The sequence below is a fragment of the Lynx rufus genome, unplaced genomic scaffold, assembly GCF_022079265.1.
Source record: "Lynx rufus isolate CCGP_SWC_20201006 ecotype Redwood Valley unplaced genomic scaffold, mLynRuf1.p SCAF_30, whole genome shotgun sequence".
Taxonomy (NCBI): domain Eukaryota; kingdom Metazoa; phylum Chordata; class Mammalia; order Carnivora; family Felidae; genus Lynx; species Lynx rufus.
In genome coordinates, this window is record NW_025814846.1 from 8708768 (window position 1) to 8730554 (window position 21787).

Below are 21787 nucleotides of genomic sequence, written 5' to 3' on the forward strand. Positions count from 1 at the left end.
CTACCGGTGGGTGCTGTGGGAGCAGAGTGCTGATGGCAGGAAGTGGACAGCCCTGGTGAAGGCTCTGGACAGGCTGCCTGTATGGGCTGGAAGGTTTGGATCCTGGGGCTGAGGGCGCAGACCTTGGTGAAGTGGCGAGTGGCAGGCAATGGAATGAAGGCGACTGCGGGGTAAGTTGGATTTGAACAGCTGGTGGGAGTCAGGAAGGGAAGATAAACTCAGACTCAGATCTTTATGGTTTACTTTTTTCCGGAGTGACATTGACCTTACCAGGGAGTCACTATGGGTGGGAGTGGAGGTGGGAGAATGAAGATTGGTACAAGGAATGGGGCCAGCAGATGAGGGGATCCAGAGACAATAATCTAGTCCTATTTTGTTGTTCCTCTCTCACTCCTTTTATTGTTGCTACAGAACCCAAATTCTAATGTAAGCAATTTGGCTCCTGAGCCAGTTCTCTGTTAACCTTCTTGTCAGGTACAAAGAACGTGTTAAAATATGGGAAAATGGACAAAGAATCAGAAGAACCTTTTCACACATGGCCAGTAGACATTTGAAAAGTCACTTAACCAATAAACACATATGGAATACAAAACAAGATGGCATATTAAGAATGACAAGGGCAGAAAAAGATTGTTTCTGTCTAATGCTGTGCAGGGTTTGGGAAAACTAGCAGTCAATTACAGTGTTGGTAAGAGTGTAAATTAGCAAAACAATTTATTGATGGCAATTTGGCTTATGTAACAACTTGGAAACCTGTTACTCTTGACCTTGAAATTCTTATAGGAATTCATCCAACACCATTACTAATAAAAATAAAAATACATACTCATACATGCACATATAATGCATTTATTATAGCATTATTTATAATGACAATGGGGTATATCTGAACCCTGAATATTTGATGATATTAAGACTATTTTTATTTTTGTATGTGATAATAGTACATGGTTATGTTTTAAAAGAATCTTTGGGGGCGCCTGGGTGGCGCAGTCGGTTAAGCGTCCGACTTCAGCCAGGTCACGATCTCACGGTCCGTGAGTTCGAGCCCCGCGTCGGGCTCTGGGCTGATGGCTCAGAGCCTGGAGCCTGTTTCCGATTCTGTGTCTCCCTCTCTCTCTGCCCCTCCCCCGTTCATGCTCTGTCTCTCTCTGTCCCAAAAATAAATAAATGTTGAAAAAAAAAAAAGAATCTTTGTCTTAGGGATTCAATCAGAATAATGACATGGAGAATAATTTGGTGGTATCTGTGATTTGCCTGAATAATTAATGTTGGCTAATTGGTTAAGAAAAAAATAAATTGATAATTGTTGAAGCTGGGTGATTGGAACATGGAAGGTTCATTGTTAGCACTCTGTCTACTTTTGTATGAGTTCAGAATTTGTCATAAGTTAGGAAAAAATAATTCAAGTTAAAAAACTGGAAATTATGGAAGAATGTAATAAAAATAATTTTGAAATTCCCTGTCAGACCTCCTGGGTAATGATCCCATCTCTGCCATTTACTAGCTGTCAAATGTTGGGCAGGACTTTTAAATTCTCTGAGTCTCAGTGTCCCCTTTTATGAAATGAGAATAATACTGTGTATTATCAAATCCAGTCAATAGTAAGGCACAGTATTATTTTTGTTCCACCATGGAAGAAAAACCACTTCCAAATATACTCATGCACATCTTGAATTCAGAGCTGATAAAATATGAAAATTATGAATCTTAGAATTAACAAAATATAGTAGTAACTAATATATAGGGTATTTTGACAGGTAAAAAAGATTAATAACTGTCAAATGCATGGCACATAGGTATTCACTGAATATGAGTTATCACTATTATCTTCATTCCATCTTCATCATAAGAGTGCTACCTAATAGTGTTTATGTAGTCATCTTCATGCATTTTTCACCCATTTAAGCAAGAAGGGCAAATTATCTGGATCCTGTTTGGGGTTTAATAGCCATTACTTTTTGGTAGTGGATTTGTTTTGCAATATTCTAAACTGATAATGTATGAACATGTCATTGCAGCATGGTTGATAATGGGGAAAAATGGTAATAGTCTAAGTGCCCACGAACAGGAAATGGGCTAATACATGATGGAGATTACTCTCTAAGATATTCACACTATGAAATTTTGGGAAAGAATGAGGGATACCTATCTGTACTGATATGGAAAGATTCCTCTGTTACAATGATTACTAAAGAAAGCAAATTATTGAATAAAATATATAGTTCAAGTAGGAAAAAGTTTATTTTCTTTATACATGTCTATATATGTGTGTGTGTGTGTTTGTGCATATAGATAGGCTCCAAATTGTTAAAATGGTTGCCTCTGAGGGGTGGGATTTGGTGAAATGAGACTTTTACTTTTCCCCCTATATATTTGATATTGTTTGATTTTTATACTGTGTATTACTTTTGTAATCAAAAAGGGGGGATGGGGGCGCCTGGGTGGCGCACTGGGGCGCCTGGGTGGCGCAGTCGGTTAAGCGTCCGACTTCAGCCAGGTCACGATCTCGCGGTCCGTGAGTTCGAGCCCCGCATCGGGCTCTGGGCTGATGGCTCAGAGCCTGGAGCCTGTTTCCGATTCTGTGTCTCCCTCTGTCTCTGCCCCTCCCCCGTTCATGCTCTGTCTCTCTCTGTCCCAAAAATAAACGTTGAAAAAAAAAATTTAAAAAAAAAAAGGGGGGTATGGGCTAAATGGGTGCATTAAGGAATATTCTCTTGAAATCATTGTTGCACTGTATGCTAACTAACTTGGATGTAAATTAAAAAATAAAATAAAATTTAAAAAAACATTGCAGTGAACACTATATGTGTGTGTGTATACATATACATATATATAATTTTGAAAAAGTCAAACATGAAATTTTTTTTTTTTATTTTTTTTTTTTCAATATGGGAAATTTATTGTCAAAATGGTTTCCATACAACACCCAGTGCTCATCCCAAATGGTGCCCTCCTCAATACCCATCACCCACCCTCCCCTCCCTCCCACCCCCCATCAACCCTCAGTTTGTTCTCAAGTTTTAAGAGTCTCTTATGCTTTGGCTCTCTCCCGCTCTAACCTCTTTTTTTTTTCCTTCCCCTCCCCCATGGGTTTCTGTTAAGTTTCTCAGGATCCACATAAGAGTGAAAACATATGGTATCTGTCTTTCTCTGTATGGCTTATTTCACTTAGCATCACACTCTCCAGTTCCATCCACGTTGCTACAAAGGGCCATATTTCGTTCTTTCTCATTGCCATGTAGTACTCCATTGTGTATATAAACCACAATTTCTTTATCCATTCATCCGTTCATGGACATTTAGGCTTTTTCCACAATTTGGCTATTGTTGAGAGTGCTGCTATAAACATTGGGGTACAAGTGCCCCTATGCATCAGTACTCTTGTATCCCTTGGGTAAATTCCTAGCAGTGCTACTGCTTGGTCATAGGATAGGTCTATTTTTAATTTTCTGAGTAACCTCCACACTGTTTTCCAGAGTGGCTGCACCAATTTGCATTCCCACCAACAGTGCAAGAGGGTTCCCGTTTCTCCACATCCTTGTCAGCATCTATGGTCTCCTGATTTGTTCATTTTGGCCACTCTGACTTGCATGAGGTGATATCTGAGTGTGGTTTTGATTTGTATTTCCCTGATAAGGAGCGACGCTGAACATCTTTTCATGTGCCTGTTGGCCATCCGGATGTCTTCTTTAGAGAAGTGTCTATTCATGTTTTCTGCCCATTTCTTCACTGGGTTATTTGTTATTCGGGTGTGGAGTTTGGTGAGCTCTTTATAGATTTTGGATACTAGCCCTTTGTCCGATATGTCATTTGCAAATATCTTTTCCCATTCCGTTGGTTGCCTTTTAGTTTTGTTGGTTGTTTCCTTTGCTGTGCAGAAGCTTTTTATCTTCATAAGGTCCCAGTAATTCATTTTTGCTTTTAATTCCCTTGCCTTTAGGGATATGTCGAGTAAGAGATTGCTACGGCTGAGGTCAGAGAGGTCTTTTCCTGCTTTCTCCTCTAGGGTTTTGATGGTTTCCTGTCTCACATTCAGGTCCTTTATCCATTTTGAGTTTATTTTTATGAATGGTGTGAGAAAGTGGTCTAGTTTCAACCTTCTGCATGTTGCTGTCCAGTTCTCCCAGCACCATTTGTTAAAGAGACTGTCTTTTTTCCATTGGATGTTCTTTCCTGCTTTGTCAAAGATTAGTTGGCCATACGTTTGTGGGTCTAGATCTGGGGTTTCTATTCTATTCCATTGGTCTATGTGTCTGTTATTGTGCCAATACCATGCTGTCTTGATGATTACAGCTTTGTAGTAGAGGCTAAAGTCTGGGATTGTGATGCCTCCTGCTTTGGTCTTCTTCTTTAAAATTGCTTTGGCTATTTGGGGCCTTTTGTGGTTCCATATGAATTTTAGAATTGCTTGTTCTAGTTTTGAGAAGAATGCTGGTGCAATTTTGATTGGGATTGCATTGAATGTGTAGATAGCTTTGGGTAGTATTGACATTTTGACAATATTTATTCTTCCAATCCATGAGCAGGGAATGTCTTTCCATTTCTTTATATCTTCTTCAATTACCTTCATAAGCTTTCTATAGTTTTCAGCATACAGATCTTTTACATCTTTGGTTAGATTTATTCCTAGGTATTTTATGCTTCTTGGTGCATTCATGTATCAGTTCTAGAAGACTTTTGGTGGAGTCTATCGGATTTTCCATGTATAGTATCATGTCATCCGCAAAAAGTGAAAGCTTGACTTCATGTTTGCCAATTTTGATGTCTTTGATTTCCTTTTGTTGTCTGATTGCTGATGCTAGAATTTCCAACACTATGTTAGACAACAGCGGTGACAGTGGGCATCCCTGTCGTGTTCCTGATCTCAGGGAAAAAGCTCTCAGTTTTTCCCCATTGAGGATGATGTTAGCTGTGGGCTTTTCATAAATGGCTTTGATGATGAATAAGTATGTTCCTTCTATCTCGACTTTCTCAAGGGTTTTTATTAAGAAAGGATGCTGAGTTTTGTCAAAGACCTTTTCTGCATCAATTGAGAGGATCATATGGTTCTTATCTTTTCTTTTATTAATGTGATGTATCACGTTGATTGATTTGCGAATGTTGAACCAGCCCTGCATCCCAGGAATGACTCTCACTTGATCATGGTGAAGAATTCGTTTTATATGCTGTTGAATTCGATTTGCTAGTATCTTATTGAGAATTTTGGCATCCATATTCATCAGGGATATTGGCCTGTAGTTCTCTTTTTTTACTGGGTCTCTGTCTGGTTTAGGAATCAAAGTAATACTGGCTTCATAGAATGAGTCTGGAAGTTTTCCTTCCCTTTCTATTTCTTGGAATAGCTTGAGAAGGATAGGTATTATCTCTGCTTTAAACATCTGGTAGAACTCCCCTGGGAAGCTATCTGGTCCTGGACTCTTATTTTTTGGGAGATTTTTGGTAACCGATTCAATTTCTTCCCTGGTTATGGGTCTGTTCAAGCTTTCTATTCCCTATTAGAAGAGTGTGGGTGTTTAGGAATTTGTCCATTTCTTCCAGGTTGTCCAATTGGTTGGCATATAATTTTTCATAGTATTCCCTGATAATTGTTTGTATCTCTGAGGGATTGGTTGTAATAATTCCATTTTCATTCATGATTTTATCTATTTGGGTCATCTCCCTTTTCTTTTTGAGAAGCCTGACTAGAGGTTTGTCAATTTTGTTTATTTTTTCAAAGAACCAACTCTTGGTTTCGTTGATCTGCTCTACATTTTTTTTTAGATTCTATATTGTTTATTTCTGCTCTGATCTTTATTATTTCTCTTCTTCTGCTGGGTTTAGGCTGCCTTTGCTCTTCTGCTTCTATTTCCTTTAGGTGTGCTGTTAGATTTTGTATTTGAGATTTTTCTTGTTTCTTGAGATAGGCCTGGATTGCAATGCATTTTCCTCTCAGGACTGCCTTCACTGCATCCCAAAGCGTTTGGATTGTTGTATTTTCATTTTCGTTTGTTTCCATATATTTTTAAATTTCTTCTCTAATTGCCTGGTTGACCCACTCATTCTTTAGGAGGGTGTTCTTTAACCTCCATGCTTTTGGAGGTTTTTCATACTTTTTCCTGTAGTTTATTTCAAGCTTCATAGCATTGTGATCTGAAAGTATGCATGATATAATTTCAATTCTTCTATACTTGTGAAGGGCTGTTTTGTGACCCAGTATATGATCTATCTTGGAGAATGTTCCATGTGCACTCGAGAAGAAAGTATATTCTGTTGCTTTGGGATGCAGAGTTCTAAATATATCTCTCAAGTCCATCTGATCCAATGTCTCATTCAGGGCCCTTGTTTCTTTATTGACTGTGTGTCTAGATGATCTATCCATTTCTGTAAGTGGGGTGTTAAAGTCCCCTGCAATTACCACATTCTTATCAATAAGGTTGCTTATGTTTGTGAGTAATTGTTTTATATATTTGGGGCTCCCGTATTCAGCGCATAGACATTTACAATTGATAGCTCTTCCTGATGGGTAGACCCTGTAATTATTATCTATGCCCTTCTTCATCTCTTGTTACAGCCTTTAATTTAAAGTCTAGTTTGTCTGATATAAGTATGGCTACTCCAGCTTTCTTTTGGCTTCCAGTAGCATGATAAATAGTTCTCCATCCCCTCACTCTCAATCTGAAGGTGTCCTCAGGTCTAAAATGAGTCTCTTGTAGACAGAAAATAGATTGGTCTTGTTTTTTTATCCATTCTGATACCCTATGTCTTTTGGTTGGCGCATTTAATCCATGTACATTCAGTATTATTATAGAAAGATACAGGTTTAGAGTCATTGTGATGTCTGTATGTTTTATGCTTGTAGCGATGTCTCTGGTACTTTGTCTCACAGGATTCCCTTTAGGATCTCTTGTAGGGCTGGTTTAGTGGTGACGAATTCCTTCAGCTTTTGTTTGGGAAGACCTTTATCTCTCCTTCTATTCTAAATGACAGACTTGCTGGATAAAGGATTCTCGGCTGCATATTTTTTTCTGTTCATCACATTGAAGATCTCCTGCCATGCCTTTCTGGCCTGCCAAGTTTCAAAAGAGAGATCAGTCACGAGTCTTATAGGTCTCCCTTTATATGTGAGGGCACGTTTATCCCTTGCTGCTTTCAGAATTTTCTCTTTATCCTTGTATTTTGCCAGTTTCACTATGATATGTCGTGCAGAAGATCGATTCAAGTTACGTCTGAAGGGAGTTCTCTGTGCCTCTTGGATTTCGATGCCTTTTTCCTTCCCCAGTTCAGGGAAGTTCTCAGCTATTATTTCTTCAAGTACCCCTTCAGCACCTTTCCTTCTCTCTTCCCCTCTGGGATACCAATTATGCGTATATTATTTCTTTTTAGTGTGTCACTTAGTTCTCTAATTTTCCCCTCATACTCCTGGATTTTTTTTATCTCTCTTTTTCTCAGCTTCCTCTTTTTCCATAATTTTATCTTCTAGTTCACCTATTCTCTCCTCTGCCTCTTCAATCAGAGCCATGGACGTTTCCATTTTATTTTGCATCTCATTTAAAGCTGTTTTCAGCTCCTCCTGACGGTTCCTTAGTCCCTTGATCTCTGTAGCAAGAGATTCTCTGCTGTCCTCTATACTGTTTTCAAGCCCAGTGATTAAGTTTATGACTATTATTCTAAATTCACTTTCTGTTATATCATTTAAATCCTTTTTGATCAGTTCATTAGCTGTTGTTATTTCCTGGAGATTCTTTTGAGGGGAATTCTTCCGTGTGGTCATTTTGGATAGTCCCTGGAGTGGTGGGGACCTGCAGGGCACTTCCCCTGTGCTGTGGTGTATAACTGATGTTGGTGGGCGGGGCCACAATGAGATCTGATGTCTGCCCCCAGCCCACCGCTGGGGCCACAGTCAGACTGGTGTGTGCATTCTCTTTCCCTCTCCTAGGGGTGGGATTCACTGTGGGGTGGCGTGGCCCATCTGGGCTACTTGCACACAGCCAGGCTTGTGGTGCTGGGGATCTAGTGTATTAGCTGGGGTGGGTAGGCAAGGTGCAAGGGGACAGGAGGGGCAGGCTTAGCTCGCTTCTCCTTAGGTGATCCACTTCAGGAGGGGCCCTGTGGCATGGGGAGGGAGTCAGACCCGCCGGAGGGATGGATCCGTGGAAGTACAGCTTTGGGTGTTTGCATGGTGCAAGCAAGTTCCCTGGCAGAAACTGGTTCCCTTTGGGATTTTGGCTGGGAGATGGGCGAGGGAGATGGCACTGGTGAGCACTTTTGTTCCCCTCCAAACAGCTCTGTCGTCCCGGGGCTCAGCAACTCTCCCTCCCTTTGTCCTCCAGCCTTCCCACTTTCTGAGCAGAGCTGTTAACTTATGACCTCCCAGATGCTAAGTCCCGCTTGCTGTGGAAACACACTCCGTCTGGCCCCTCTTCTTTTGCCAGCCAGACTCAGGGGCTCTGCTTGGCCGGGGTGCTGTCCCTCTGCCCCGGCTCCCTTCCGCCAGTTCGTGGAGCGCGCACCGCCTCACTGCCCTTCCTACCCTCTTCCGTGGGCCTCTTGTCTGCTCTTGTCTCCAGAGACTCTATTCTTCTAATCCTCTGGCGGTTTTCTGGGTTATTTAGGCAGGTGTAGGTGGAATCTAAGTGATCAGCAGGACGCGCGGTGAGCCCAGCGTCCTCCTATGCCACCATCTTCCTAGTCAAACATGAAATTTTTTTGAGAGTATGCAAATCTATTCACTAACTTTTTCTCCTAAGATTTGTCCCTTTACCATCTTGTAATAGGCTTGTACCATGTAACTTTTAAGAATAAAATGAGCAAAGTTTAAAACATTCTATATTGTTGCCAAAACCACCCTTTACAAATTGTGAACTTCTCACAACCAGCACATTGTTGCCAGTCCTCACAGGTGTTAAGGCTATTTATGATGGGCCAAGTATAATACTAATATAGCAACATATTATTATTGTTATTATTACCATAACCTAATACTATTAATTACATTTGTCCCCAAACAATATTTGATAAGAGATATCATAAACATTACCTTTAGGTTTCCTCACATTAAAATTGTAATACAGGGTGCCTGGGTGGCTCAGTTAGTTAAGTGTCTAACTTCAGCTCAGGTCATAATCTCGCTGGTTTGTGAGTTTGAGCCCCACATTGGGTTCCGCTGACAGCTCAGAGCCTGGAGCTTGCTTCAGTTTCTGTGTCTCCCTCTTTCTCTCACTTCCCTTCCCCTGCATGCACTTTCTCTTTCTCTCAAAAATAAGCATTAAAAAATAAAATAATAAAATAAATAAAATAAAATAAAATAAATAAAATTGGAATGCAAGAGCAATTTTATTCCAGTTACATGGAAACCACAGAGTATTTTTTTAAAGTCTTCACAACGAGTAATCTTCTTACAGGGAGCAGTTGCAAATAATGTAGAACACTAAGGCAATATACTGCACATGGAATTTGCCACATTATAATAATTTTGCAACATATTCAAATTCTAAAATATGCATCAATTTTTATGGATATATATTAATAATTAAAATACTCCTAAACTAAGGATCTTAAAATATAGTATTTCAGAAGTAGAAATATTAAAAAGAGAATAGTAATATGAATTTTGACTATAATGTTTCATATACTGACTTAACATGATATAGTAATTATTACTGAATTACTTTTTTAATTTTTTAAAATGTTTGTTTAGAGAGAGAGAGAAACAGACAGAAAGACAGAGCATGAGCAGGAGAGGGGCACAGGAAGAGGGAGACACAAAATCGGAAGCAGGCTCCATGCTCGAGCTGTCAGCACAGATCCCCATGTGGGCCTCAAACCCACGAACTGTGAGATCATGACCTGAGCTGAAGTTGGATGCTTAACCAACTGAGCCACCCAGATGCCCCAATTTACTGACTTATTAATTATCATTACTCAAGGCAGTTAAATGGATATGGTACTTCAACCATTTAAAAAATATGTATGCTCTTATCTGTTATTTATGCTAGAATCACAATCTTTCCAGTATTACAATATCTATTTAGGACAGTTTGAGGAGAAGGACCATTGTTCAAGAAGCAGAATGGCATAGTGTTAAGAGCAACTTATGTGGACTTTGGAGTCAACATAAATGGACTTATGAGCTTCCTAGATCTTGGATTAGTTACATAAACTCATCAGTAAAATAAAGATAGTCAAAGTTTGTATTGTAGTTGTTAGAATTAAGTTTGGTACAATTGAAAGTAAATTCCCAAGTAACAATGGCTACATAAAATAGTTTATTCTCCCTCATGGAAAAAGTCTACAGGTAGGTCATCTAAGTATGCCTACTCTATAAATCAAACCCTTTTCACAATCCTTGGGATGTGATCTTTAATCTCATATTTGAAAATAATTCATGGAACTCTACCAGTCAATCCATACTTTTTGTGGCAGGAAGAAAAAATGGTACAGGTTTAAAAGTTGCATACCAGTTACCTTTTTTTTTTTGTCTCTACTATTTATTTTAATTTATATATTTTTATTTTTAAAAATTTATATCCAATTAGCATATAGTGAAACAATTATTTCAGTAGATTCCTTAATGCCCCTTACCCATTTAGCCCGTCCCCCTTCCCACAACCCCTCCGGCCACCCTCACTTTGTTCTCCATATTTATGAGTCTCTTCTGTTTTGTTCCCCTCCCTGTTTTTATATTATTTTTGTTTCCCTTCCCTTATGTTCATCTGTTTTGTCTCTTAAAGTCCTCTTATGAGTGAAGTCATATGATTTTTGTCTTTCTCTGACTGACTAATTTCACTTAGCATAATACGCTCCAGTTCCATCCACGTAGTTAGTTGCAAATGGCAAGATTTCATTCTTTTTGATTGTCAAGGTTCCTCAAAAACTAAAAATAGAGCTACCTATGACCCAGCAATTGCACTACTAGGCATTTATCCATGGGATAGAGGTGTGATGTTTCAAAGGGACACATGCACCCCCATGTTTATAGCAGCACCATCAACAATAGCCAAAGTATGGAAAGAGCCCAAATGTCCATCAATGGGTAAATGGATAAAGAAAATGTGGTATATATATATATATATATATATATATATATACACAATGGTGCATACCAGTTACCTTTTAAAGAAGCTATCAGGAATCTGCCATATAATCCTTCTATTTAAAACTCATTGACCAGAATTTATTTTCATGACCATACAGGACAACAAAGGCTGGGAAATATAGACTTTATTCTAGGAAACCATGCATTCAGTTGAAGAAATATTCTCAATATTATTCTTGAGAAATAAGGAGTACACAATTAGCAACCTTTGTTCTGTTTATTTGTAGGGTTATAGTAATCATTAAATACGTGCCAGGCTTTTTATTTATTGGGATTTTTTAATAACAACGATGGTATTTACAGTTTAAGCTCATTGTAAGAATCGAAATAATACACAAATGAATACAGTAAAGAATCTCCTCCCTTTCCCTGAGTTTATCGTGTATCCTTTACACATATTTTATGCTCAAAAGTATGCCTATGTATGTATACATTTATCCACCCATCTATTCCTACATACTTACCTACAGATATAGATATAGATATAGATGATATAGATATAGATATAGATATAGATATAGATATAGATATATAGATATGACTTTTGTTTCTGTGTTTTCCCTTATGTTAAAATAAGTTTGTATAACAACATAAATACTATGTGACAGTATATCAGTATATTGTTGCCATGCCTGTGTCATGATTACAATTGTGTATATGTGTGTGCTTCATATCACTTATTTTGATGCCTATTCATATGGTTAGCTTCTCCAGAAATATCTTAATGAAACCATTTTTTTGCAATAACACATTCTAGTTATTTTCTTAAAGTATAAAAGTAATATATCATCATTGCAGTTAATTGAGTATATGTGTGATTGCTACAGTTGCTATGATTTCTAAAGTAAGTGGCATGACACAGAATACACCAGAAACACTTCTGAGGTGCCAGGTCCTGGACAGTGTATGACCTCTTTTTTAACATAGCAGTACTCTCAGGTGCAGGAAACATAGCAAGGTTTTAAAACACACAAAAGACAGAAACTTAGCCAAAATGAGAAGATGGAGGAATTTCCCCCAAAAAAGGTCAAGAAGAAATCACAATTAGGGAATGGATCAAAACAGATATAATCAATATATCTGAATAAGAATTTAAAATAATTTATTAGACTAGTAGCTGGGCTTGTAAAAAAGCATAGAGGACACCAGAAAAACCTTTGCTGCACAGATCAAATAACTTAAGAACTATCCAGGATGAATTAGAAAAATGCTATAACTGGAAAGGGAGCCAACATGGTGGAGAAGTAGGGGGATCCGAACTTCCCTTCTCTCTCAAACAATGAAGTGTTGAAGTCAAAGGACTTTAAACCCCTCTTTTCTTGGGAGGAAAAGAGACAGTCATGCTTCCAGGGACCCACTGGACAACCTAACGGGCCATAAGTGCATAATTGTGAATTGGAAGAGAGAAAACGAATGGAGGGGATGGATCCCCTTCTGCAGAGAGATGAAGGGAAGAGAAAGAGAGTTTGGGGAAGCATAGTACAGTATTTGGATGAGAAAAACCTCTGACTGGGACGGAGAAAGATCCAACTGTGGTGTATTCTCTGAACTGGGGCCAGCGGCCCAGATCAGGTACCTGGGGAAGAGGGAAGCCAGCTCTGGGTTCAGTGGCTAGGTCAGGGGCACAGTCAACAGTAGGAGAAAGCGATCCCCTCCCTGGAGTGCTGTGGGACAGGACAAAGTGTGCCTACATGCGCTAGCCAGGGACCACATACCAGACAGTGCTGAGCAGTGCTTCCCCAGTACCAGGGGGTGCAGAGCAAGAGTTTGAATCATAGCCAAGCTCCAGGCACAGGAGGTGGCAGAGTGAGATAAACGTCCTTGTTTGTGCCCGTGGCACAGTGAGGGCGGCTGGAACAGAGTGGGTCTGTGGAGAAGAGACTGGAGGGTCGCCATTGTTCTCTCCACCATCATGAAGGTGGGGCTTCAGGGATCAGACAGTAGGGCCCACAGTGGAGGCAGGACACACCTACTCCAAACCACGCCCCTCCACCCCTGGTAACTGCATATCTAGTGGAGAGGGATTGACACTGATGAACCAGGTGGCCCCTCCCCCAGACCAGGACTATTACATTGCCTGGTTTAATTTTCAGACAGTTCTTATTATATAGATATATTCTTCCTTCCTTTTCTCCTTCTTATCTCTTCCCTCCTCTAGTCTGGTTACTCTGGTTGTTGGTTTGTTTAATCAGACATATTTAATCCATTCTCTTGATAAATGTTCCACACCTTCTTCATTCTCCATTCTCTCTCTCTGGATTAAGCTTTATAGTTTTTATGGCTGGATTACTTTATTTTATTTTTCTTTTCCCACACCTCTTTCTTTATTTTCCTTTCTCTATCTCTAGATTAAGCCTTATAGTTTCTCTGGTCAATTTTTATTCTTTCTTTCTCCCTTCCCCTGTCATTTCTGTTTTTTTTTTATATGAAATTTATTGTCAAATTGGTTTCCATACAACACCCAGTGCTCATCCCAAAAAGTGCCCTCCTCAATACCCATTACCCACCCTCCCCTCCTTCTCACCCCGCATCAACCCTCAGTTTGTTCTCAGTTTTTAAGAGTCTCTTATGCTTTGGCTCTCTTCCTCTCTAACCTCTTTTTTTTCTTCCCCTCCCTCATGGACTTCTGTTAAGGTTCTCAGGATCCACATAAGAGTGAAAACATATGGGATAAGGCTTCTTCCATCAGCACCGCCTCCACCCTGTTGTTTAGCTGTAGCTGGTGTTTCTGTTTTTTTTTTGTTGTTGTTGTTGTCGTTTGGTGTGTATGTGTGTGTGTATGTGTTTGTGTGTTTTTGTTTTCTGTTGGTTTCTTTTGTTCATTTGTTTGTTTTCCTTTCTAGGGCTACTTCAACAAATAAATCAAAGCACACCTGGTGGAGGGCCCAAAACAGCACTATAAGTAGGGAAAAAAAATAACCAGAGTCACACAACAGAGAGCAAATAACACTCTCCAAGAAACACCTCATGAAGGGCCAGGCCCTGTACAATGTAAGACCCCCCCCCTTTAATATAGCAGTGCTTGCAGGTGCAGAGCACATAACAAACTTTTAAAACTCAAAAGGGACAGGGGCGCCTGGGTGGCGCAGTCGGTTAAACGTCCGACTTCAGCCAGGTCACGATCTCGCGGTCCGTGAGTTCGAGCCCCGCGTCGGGCTCTGGGCTGATGGCTCAGAGCCTGGAGCCTGTTTCCGATTCTGTGTCTCCCTCTCTCTCTGCCCCTCCCCCGTTCATGCTCTGTCTCTCTCTGTCCCAAAAATAAATAAACGTTGAAAAAAAAAATTAAAAAAAAAAAAACTCAAAAGGGACAGAAAACTAACCAAAATGATGAAACACAATAATTCTGAAAAAAAAGTGACTTCCAGGAGGAAGTGAAAGATAAAGAATTGATCAAAACAAACATAAGCAATATAGCTGAACAAGAATTTAGAATAATTGTCATAAGATTAATCGCTGGGCTTGAACAAAGACATGGAAGACAGCAGAGAATCTATTGCTGCAGAGATCAAGGAACTAAAAAGATAGTCATGATGAATTTAAAAAATACTATAAATGAGGTGCATAAAATAGAGATGGTCACAGTGTGGATTGAAGAAGCAGAGGGGAGAATAGGTGAATTAGAAGATAAAATTATGGAAAAAGAGGAAGCTGAGAAAAAGAGAGAAAAACAATCCAGGATCAAAAGTGGAGAATTAAAGACCTAAGTGATACATACAGAACAATATCCATATCATAGGAATTCTAGAAGAAGAAGAGAAAGAGAAAGGGGTGGAAGTTGTACTTCAACAAATCATAGCTGACAACTTCCCCAATCTGGGGAAGGAAACAGACATTGAAATCCAAGAGGCACAGAGAACTCCCTTCAGACATAACGTGAATCAATCTTCTGCATGAAATATCATAGTGAAACTGGCAAAATACAAGGATAAAGAGAATTCTGAAAGCTGCTAGGGATAAATGGGTCTTAACATACAAAGGTAGAAACATAAGGGTAGTATCGGACCTATCTACTGAAACGTGGCAGTCCAGAAAGGAATGGCAGGAATGTGATGAACAGGAAAAATATGCAGCCAAGAATCCTTTATCCAGCAAGCCTGTCATTCCGAATAGAAGGAGAGATAAAGGTTTTCCCAAACAAACAAAAACTGAAGGGCTTCATCACCACTAAACCAGCCCTACAAGAGATCCTAAAGGGGATTCTGAGTGAAATGTTGCAAGGACCACAAATGACAAGAGACATCACTACAGGCATGAAACCTACAGATAACACAATGACTCTAAACCCATATCATTCAGTAATAATGCTGAACTAAATGCTCCAACCAAAAGACATAGGGTATCAGAATGGATTAAAAAAAAAAACAAGACCCTGCTATTTGCTGTCTACAAGAGACCCATTTTAGACCTGAGGGCACCTTCAGATTGAACTTGAGGGGATGGATATGGCACCTGGGTGGCTCAGTTGGTTAAGCATCTAACTTGGGCTCGGGTCATGATTTCACAGTCCATGAGTTTGAGCCTCACATCTGGCCTGTGCTGACAGCTCAGAGCCTGGAGCCTGTTTCGGATTCTGTGTCTCCCTCTCTCTCTGCCCCTCCCCCACTCATGCTCTCTCATTCTCTGAAAAAATGAATAAGTGTTAAAAATTTAAAAAACGTGAGGGGATGGAGAACTATCTATCATGCTAGTGGAAATCAAAATAAAGCTGGAGTAGCTATACTTATATCCAACAAACTAGACTTTAAATTAAAGGCTTTAACAAGAGATGAAGAAGGGAATTATATAGTAATTACAGAGTCTGTCCATCAGGAATAGCTAACAATTATAAATATGCACCAATTCAGGAGCACCCAAATATGTAAAACAATTAATTGCAAACATAAGCATTCTTATTGGTAAGAAGTGTGGTTATTTCAGGGGGCTTTAATACTCCACTTATAACAATAGACAGATTATCTAGACAAAAAAATCAGTAAATAAACAATGGCCCTGAATAATACACTGGACCAGATGAACTTGACAGATATATTTAGAACTTTTCATCCCAAAGCAGCAGAATATACTTTCTTCTCAAGTGCCCATGGAACATTCTCCAAGAAAGATCACATACTGGGTCACAAAACAGCCCTCTAAATATAAAATAATTTAAATAATACCACAGTGTAGTACTGGTAAAAGGAGCAGAACCCACTGATTCATTGCTTACATATAACACTCAGTGCTCATCCCAACAAGTGCCCTCTTTAATGTCTATCACCATTCAGCCAATCCCCCCACCCACTTCCTCTATAACAACCATCTGTTTGTTCTTTGTATTTTAGACCTTAGGGTTTGCCTACCTCACTGTTTTTATCTTACTTTTCTTTCCTTTCCCCTATGTTCATCTGTTGTGGTTCTTAAATTCTACATATGATTGAAATCATATGATATTTGTCTTTCTCTGCCTGACTTATTTTCCTTACCGTAATACACTCTAGTTCCTTCCATGTTGTTGCAAATGGCAAGATTTAATTCTTTTTGATTACTGAGTAGTATTACACTGTATTTGTGTGTGTGTCTATATCTATATCTGTATCTATATCTATATCTATATCTATATCTATATCTATATCTAATCTATATCTATATCCAAAGACTCAACCAAAAAGGAGAATTACAGCTCAATATTCCTGATGAAACTGGATGTAAAAATTCTCAGCAAGATACTAGCAAATCAAATTCAACAGTATATGAAAAGAATTATTCAGCCTGATCAAGTGCGATTCATTCTTGTAATGCAGGGATGGTTCAATATTCACAAATTAATTAATGTGATATATACCACACCAGTAAAAGAAAAGGTAAGAACCATATGATCTTTTCAATAGATGCAGTAAAAGCATTTGAGGGACCTGGGTGGCTCAGTCAGTTAAGCATCCGACTTCAGCTCAGGTCATGATCTCACAGATTGTGAGTTCAAGCCCCGTCTTGGGCTCTATGCTGACAGTTGGAGCCTGGAGCCTGCTTTGGATTCTGTCTCTCTCTGTCTCTCTGCCTCTCCCATGCTCACACTCTGTATCTCTCAAAAATAAGTAAACTTAAAAAAAAGGAAAAAAGAAAAAAAAGAAAAAGCATTTGACTAAATACAGCATCTTTCTTTGATAAAAACCCTCAAAGAATGTACGGATAGAGGGAACATCTCTCAACATCATAAAAGACACATATGAATGGCCCATAGCTAATATCATCCTCAATGGGGAAATCTGAGAGTTTTCCCTTAAGATCAGGAACACAACAGTGTTGTCCATTCTTACCACTGTTGTTCAACATAGTACTGGAAGTCCTAGCCTCAGCAATCAGACAACAAAAAGAAATAAAAGCGTTCAAATCAGCAAGGAAGAAGTCAAACTTTCACTCTTCACAGATGACATGATACTCTAAAAGGAAAACACAAAAGACTCCACCAAAACACTGCTACAGCAGATACATGAATTCAGCAAAGACACAAGATATAAAATCAATGTAGAGTAATTGGTTGCATTTCCATACAACAATAATGAAGCAACATAGATATCAAAGAATCTAACCCATTTACAACTGCACCAAAATCCATAAGATACCTAGAAATAAACCTAACCAAGAAGGCAAAATATCTGTATGCTGAATAGTATAGAAAGCTTATGAAAGAAATCGAAGACACAAAGAAATGGAAAAACATCCCCTGTTCAAGAATTGGAAGAACAAATATTGTTAAAATGTTGACACTACCCAAAGCAATCTATATATTAAATGCAATCTCTATCAAACTAACACCAGCATTCCTCACAAAGCTTCAACAAACAATCCCAAAATTTATATGGAAACAGAGAAGACCCATAATAGCCAAAGTAATGTTGAAAAAAGAAAAAGCTGGAGACATCACAAGTCCAGACTTTAAGCTGTACTACAAAGCCATAATAATCAAGGCAGTATGATATCAGCTTCCTACTTTATCAAAGTTTAGTTGGCCATACATTTTTGGGTTCATTGCTGGATTCTCTATTCTATTTCATTGATCTATGTATCTGTTTTGGGGCCAATACCATACTGTCTTGATGATTATAGCTTTGTAGTGCAGCTTAAAGTAGGAAATAGTATCCAAAGTGAAAAACCCAGTCTTTATTCTTAAAAATTTTTTGAAGAACCTCCATGCTGTTTTTCAGAGTGGCTGCACCAGTTTGCATTCCCACCCACAGTACAAAATGATTCCCATTTCTCCATATCCTGGCCAAAATCTGTTGTTTCCTGAGTTGTTAATTTTATCCATTCTAACAGGTGTGAGGTGACATCTCCTTGTGGTTTTAATTTGTATTTCCCTGATGATTGATGTTCAGCATATTTTCATGTGTCTGTTAACCTTCTGGATGACTTTGAAAAAGTGTCTATTCATGTCTTCTTTCCATTTCTTCACTGGTTCCTAATTTTTGGGGGGGGTGTTGAGTTTGGTAAGTTTTTTAAATAGATTTTGGATACTAACCCTTTTCAGATATGACATTTGCAAATATCTTCTCTCATTCCATAAGTTGCCTTTTAGTTTTATTGTTTCCTTCACCATGCAGAAGCTTTTTTATATGATGAGGTCCCAATAGTTTATTTTTGCTTTTGTTTTCTTGCCTACTGAGACATGTCTAGTATGAAGTTGCTGTGGAAGAGGTTAAAGAGGTTGTTGCCTGTTTTCTCCTGTAGAATTTTGCTGGTTCCTGTCTCACATTTAGGTCTTTTGTCCATTTTGTATTTATTTTTGAGTATGGTGTAAAAACGTGGTCCAGGTTTATTCTTCTGCATGTTGCTCTCCAGTTTTCCCAGCACCGTTTCTTGCAGAGACTGTCTATTTTCCATTAGATACTCTTTCCTGATTTATTGAAGATTAGTTGCCTATACATTTGTGGTTCATTTCTGGGTTACCTATTCTGTTCCACTGATCTATGTGTCTGTTTTTGTGTCAGTACCATACTGTCTTGATGATTAGAGCATTGTAATACAATTTAAATTCTGGGATTGTGATGCCTTCAGCTTTGCTTTTCTTTTTCAACATTACTTTTGCTCTTTGGAGTTTTTTTTATGGTTCCATACAAATTTTAGGATCGTTTGCTTTAGCTCTGTGAAGAATGCTGGTGTTATTTCGATAGAGATTGCATTGAATATATAGATTGCTTTGTGTAGTGTTGATATTTTAACAATATTTGTTCTTCCAGTCCTTGAACAGGGAATGTTTTTCCATTTCTTTGTGTCTTCTTCAATTTTGTTCATAAGTTTTCTATAGTTGTCACCATATAGATCTTTTATGTCTTTGGTTAGGTTTATATTTAGGTATCTTATGGATTTTGGTAAAATTGTAAATTGGATCAATTCCTTGGTTTTTATTTTTGCTGATTCATTATTTTTGTATATAAATGTAGCCAACTTCTGTACATTGATTTTGTATCCAGTGACTTTGCTGAATACATGTATTAGTCCTCGAAGTTACTTGGTGTACTCTTTCGTGTTTTCCATGTAGAGTGTCATGTCTTCTGCATAGAGTGAATGCTTTACTTCTTCCATTGCAATTTGGGTGCTTTTTTTTTCTTTTTGTTGTCTGATTGCTAAGGCTAGGACTTCCAGTACTATGTTGAACAACAGTGGTGAGAATGGACATTCATATCGTGTTCCTGATCTTAGGGGGGAAGCTGTCGCTTTTTCCCCTTTGAAGATGATATTAGCATTTATGAGTGTTGAGGTCTGTTCCTTCTGTCCCTACTTTCTTGAGGCTATTTCTCAAGAAAGAATGCTCTATTTTGTCATATGCTTCTCTACATCTATTGAAAGTGTCATATGATTCTTATCCTTTCCTCATTAATGTGATGTATCAAATTGATTGTTTTGCAAATATTGATCTAGTCCTCAGCCCAGGAATAAATCCCACTTGATCATGGTGGGTAATTTTTTATTGTACTGTTGAATTCAATTTGGGATTAACTTTTGAGAATTTTTGCATCAGGTTCATCAGGCATATTGGACTGTAATTCTCTGTTTTAGTCGAGTTTTCTGTGGTTTTGGAATCAAAGTAATGCTGGATTAATACAATGAGTTTGGAAGCTTTATTTCCACTTCTGTTATTTGGAATAGTTTGAGAAGAATTGGTATTAACTCTTCTTTAAATGTCTGCTAGAATTGTCCTGAGAAGTTGTCTGGCCCAAGACTCTCTTTTGTTGGGAGATTTTTGATAACTGACTTAATTTCTTTGCTGATTATGGGCCTGTTCAAATTTTCTGTTTCTTACTATTTGAGGTTAGGTACCATTTGAGGGTCTAGGAACTTCTCCATTCCTTCCATATTGTTCAGTTCATTGGGATATAGGTTTTCATAATCTAATTGTTTGTATTTCTGTGGTGTTGGTTGTGATCTCTCCTCCTCCATTAGTGATTTTATATGTATGTTTTGTCTCTCTTTTCTTTTTAATATGTCTGGCTAGGGATTTATCAATTTTGCTTACTTTTTTAGAAAACCAGCTCTGCCTTTCATTGATCGGTTCTACTGTGGTTTTTGTTTGCTTGTTTCTATATAATTTATTTCTGCTCTAATCTTTATAATTTCCTTTCTTCTGCTTCCTTTGGATTTTATTTGCTGCTCCTTTTCCAACTCCTTTAGGTGTAAAGTTATGTTGTGTCTTTGTAACCTTTCCTGCTTCTTGAGATAGGCCTGAATTGCAATGTGCTTTCCTCTTAGGACTGCCTTTGTAATACTCCAAATGGTTTGGGCTGTCATGTTTTCATGTTTTCATTTTTATTTGCATCCATATATATTTTTAAAAAAATATTAATATATATAGTTATAAATATATATTATATTATTTATTAATATAAATTATATTAATTACTATTAATAATAATTATATATATATATATATATATATATATATATATATATAGGAGAGACAGAGGGAGCCTGAGTGGGAGAGAGGGGCAGACAGACAGGGAGGGAGGCATAAAATCCCAAGCAGGCTCTGCACAGTGAATGCACAGAGCCTGATGCGGGACACGAACTCAAGAAACTGAGATCATGTCCTGAGCTGAAAACAAGAGTCTAATGCTTAACCTGCTGAGCTATCCAGATGTCCATCTTCAAGTTTCTGCTTGACACATTCATTCTTTAGTAAGATATTCTTCATTCTCCATGTAGTTGAGGGCTTTCCAAATATTTTCTTGTGCTTTATTTCATGTTTCAGAGCATTGTGATCTGAAAATATGCATGATAAGATCCAGATCTTTTGTACCTGTTGAGGGTTGATTTTTGACACAATATGTGATCTATCCTGGAGAATGTTCCCTGTGCACTTGAGAAGAATGTGTATTCTGCTGCTTTAGGATGAAATGTTTTGGATATATCTGTTAGGTCCATCTGGTCCAGTGTCTCATCAAAGGAATTGTTTCCTTATTGATGTTCTGCTTAGATTATCTCTCCATTTCTATCAGTGGGCTATTAAGGTCCCTTAGTATTTTTGTATTAATATTATTGAGTTGCTTTATGGTTGAGATTAACTGATTTCTACATTTGGGGGTTTCCAAGATGCGGGCATATGAAACATTTACAAATTGTTAGCTCTTTTTGATGGATAGATCCTTTATTTACAATATAATGCACTTCTTCATCTCTATTTACAATCTTTGTTTTAAAATCTAGTTTGTATGATATAAGTATGGCTACTCTGGCTTT

The 21787-nt window shown here is 38.3% G+C and overlaps 1 pseudogene; it reads right to left on the minus strand.

Moving 5' to 3' along the window:
- Window positions 1-21787, minus strand: part of LOC124521556 (zinc finger protein RFP-like) — a 40663-nt pseudogene continuing 18876 nt past the window's right edge.